This window comes from Pseudophryne corroboree, chromosome 6 (genome assembly GCF_028390025.1).
Source record: "Pseudophryne corroboree isolate aPseCor3 chromosome 6, aPseCor3.hap2, whole genome shotgun sequence".
In the NCBI taxonomy this organism is placed as follows: Eukaryota; Metazoa; Chordata; class Amphibia; order Anura; family Myobatrachidae; genus Pseudophryne; species Pseudophryne corroboree.
This window is the reverse complement of record NC_086449.1, coordinates 188,545,400-188,549,139: the sequence shown is the minus strand read 5'-3', so window position 1 is coordinate 188,549,139 and position 3,740 is coordinate 188,545,400. Positions and strand designations below refer to the sequence as shown.

Genomic DNA, 3,740 nt, shown 5'->3' with positions numbered 1-3,740 from the left:
GATACTTTCTTAAATACTATGTTCTATTCTGTTTTTTGTATGTCTTACCATTGATATCATTTCGTTATTTGATGGTTCAAAGATATGTTTTATTTGACCATCGCTTATTTAAGGGTTACATATCCCTATTTACTGTTGTATCTGTAGGGTGCTACCAGCACTATTCCTTATATTTCCGGGTCGCTTATATTTCCATATTTGAATATTCATTTTTTATTTTTTATTCTCATATGAGGGAGATCTACTCTATTTACTGTTCGGCCATATTTCTTCTTTTTTTATTTTTATTTGCCCCAGTCACTTATTTTTTTTCATTTATCCTGGTATTAGGGAAGGGAGGGAGGGGGGTGTTAGACAGTTAGGTCACGTAGTTTAATGGGGGGTGGGGGTTTGGGGATCCAGGTATACCTAGGTTGGGGATAGGCTATACAGGGTGGGGGGTTTTGAGGTGGTTTGTTTTGGGGGGTTTTGTTTTTTGTTTTGTATTGTAGGTATTTTTGTTTTATCTCTATGAGCAGCAGAGATCTTAGGATTTTAATTATTTCTTTTTTTTTTTTTCTGTATACTCAGGCAGGTGTTTTATCTATAGTTTGCAGTGCCAATACTTTTGTATTTTTCTACGCCTCATGGGTCAGTCTTTTTTTATTTTATTTTATCATTTTATCCTCAATGTGTGAGCTCACATGGCGCCTGTGGGCTCTTACTCTTACTGCTTATTGCTATAATGTGGGGCATATTGTATATCCTGTACTATTAGAAGTGTACTGCAATTGTATTCTGTGTCTCCTGTCTGACCGTACCTCTGATTGCATCCTGCATACTTTACTATACCTACCAGTACTGTTTGTTTTATATGTATACTTTTTTTATTTTTTATTTTTTTTTATTTCATATCATTCATTTTGGGATGTTCATTTAAAACTTTCAATAAAAAATACCCAATTTAAAAAAAAAACAACTTAAGTCCCAAGGCATTGTAGGAAGAACAAAGGAGGTTGAATGTGCAACATTCCCTGGAAAAGACATCCTGCAGGTTAGCAACTTCCTTTTGGAACCATACAGTCAATGCTGACACTTATACTCTCAAGGAAGCCACCCATATACCTTTATGCATTCCTGCTTGAAGGAATGCTAATACTCTGGAAACTCTGAAAAACCAAAAGGTCAAATTTTTTAATTACCTGTTGTGAGAATTCTCATGCCTTCGGGATGGAAGTCTCACGAGCCACGCCGTCAAAGACAGTCGATCCAGGTGTCTGTGATAACAAGGACCCTGCATCAGCAGATCTGGATGTTGAGTGAGCAGAAGTGGAGCATCCATCGACATTCTCTGCAGATATGTGTACCAATGCATTCTGGGCCAAGCCGGAGATATTAGTATCTCGGCACCTTTACCTTGTCTTACCTTTTGCATCAACCTGGATCACAAAGGGATTGGTGTAAACATATGAGCCCGACGAAGTTTGACAAGTCATCCACAAAAGTCGCTCTGGGATCCTTTGTTCTTGACCCGTATGCGGAAACTTTTGTTGTTTTGATGGGACGCCATGAGATCTCTCTCTAGTAACCCCCACTATCTACCAGAGATTGTAAGACCTTGGGGTGTAAAGCCCATTCGTTTGCATGAATGGCGTGTCGACTGAGAAAATCCGCTTCCCAGTTTAGGACTCCTGGAATGAATACTGCGGACAAGGCTGGATAATTAAGTTTTGCCCACCTTAACGTGTGACTTACCTTCTTCATTGTGTTTTGGCTGCACGTTCCTCCCTAAAGGTTGAGGTACGCTACTTCCATTCCAATATTTGAACTGGTTTCATCAGAAGGATATTCTTTAGCCTGAATAAATACCATATATATGGCCTGAAGTTCCAATATATTTATTGGCAGGCAGCTTCCTTCCTTGGTCCATTGCCCTTGGAAACAACTCCTTCCTGACACTTCTCCCCAGCCCTGCAGGCTGGCATACATTGTAATTTTCCCAATCTGATATCCAAAGGAGCCTCCCTTTGTCCAGATAGGATGTCTATAACCACCAAGCTATTGACTTTCTAACTTCCAGAGAAAGACCATAATCTGCGCTTTTATGGTCTGATGAAAACCTTTCCACATGGAAAGGATCAGACGTTGCAGATGTATCGAGTGGAACCGAGCATACTCCATCATATTGAATGTCTACACCAGGCATTCCCAACCACGGTCCTCAAGGCACACTAACAGTGCAGGTTTTAGTGATATCCAGGCTTCAGCACAGGAGACTTAATTAGTAGCTCAGTTATTTTGATTTAACCATCTGTGCTGCAGCCTGGATATCACTAACACCTGCACTGTTGGTGTGCCTTGAGGACCGTGGTTGGGAATGCCTGGTCTACACCATCAAACCCATCACACGCATTACCGCGTAAATGGATACTGTTTGACTGTGTAGCAACTCCAGAATCCTTAAGTGAATTTTGGATATTTTGTTCAGATGTAAAATTACTCTCTGAATACCCAATTCTAACACAGCCCCCAAGTGAGTCATCCGCTGTCGGTGACGGAAGCAGAGACGATTTTGCCCACTTTATGAGCCAACCGTATCTCTGTAACAAGCTGTTGTCTATTGCAGATGACACTGAACAATTCCTGAGACTGTGCCAGGATTAATAAATCATCGAGGTATGGATTTTTTAAAATCCTTATCCCCTGCTAACGGAGATAAGATGCCATCACCACCATAATTTTGGGGAATACTCTGGGAGCTGTGGTCACAGTCCAAATGGTAGGGCCTGAACTGAAAATGATGCTGAAGGATAGCAAACCCGACATAGTGCTGATGGGACAGTGCTACAGGAACATGTAGATAAGCATCCTGCATATCCAGGGATACCATATAATTCTCCTGCCCCATGTCCAAAATAATGGAACGTAAACTCTCCATATGAAACCCGAGGCACCCAAATGTACTTGTTCAGCGCTTTGAGATTGAGTATGGGCCGGAACTACCCATTTGGCTTCTGGATTAAAAACAGGTTGGCGTAAAACCTTGTCCTCGTTGTGCAGGAGGAACTGGAATTATCACTCCTGACTGAAGCAACTCCTGAACTGCATCTTGCAAAGCCCTGGTCTTCGTTTCCAATGAAGACGGGCAGGTACAAACCTTTAATGAGGGTGTTTCTTGAAAACACCTACAGCACCTGGTATTCCCAGGTGGTTTACCATCCAAGTACTAACCAGGACCAACACTGCTTAGCTTCTAAGATCAGATAAGATTGGGCATGTCCAGTGTGGTGTGGCTGTAGATCATAACCGTGAGATACCGCTTCTTACACTCAGGCATCTGTAGTAGACTGCTGCCAGATCTCTGCAAACTGAAGAAGTCAGCCTCCCACTCTGGGTTCCCCAAGTTGGAGGCCCGCACCATCAAGCTGATGGCTTATCTTCTGATTTGAAAATCAGTCCTCTGGTAGCCGAGTACCTTTTAGTCTTACCAAACTTGTTGGATTGGGACTATTTGCCATTACCCATTCCTTTTGCTTTTCCTTGATTCCAAAAGAACCAAAAAGCTGGAAACTAGGCACGAAATTATGTGTGAAAGGAAAACTTCACTTTTTTGGAGTCTGCTTCTGACTCCAAAATACTGTTTAATTCTTTAACAATAAGAATATCTCCAGTAAACAAGGATAAGACTCCAAAACCATCCTGGATTCTGAGTCAGCTTTCCATGTACATAGCCAACCTGCTGCCTGTTTGATATGTTCAAT

General features: G+C 41.6%; 1 pseudogene; it reads right to left on the bottom strand.

Moving 5' to 3' along the window:
• Window positions 1–3,161: 3,161 nt before the first annotated feature.
• On the bottom strand, window positions 3,162–3,280 carry LOC134937871 (5S ribosomal RNA; annotated as a pseudogene).
• Window positions 3,281–3,740: the final 460 nt, after the last annotated feature.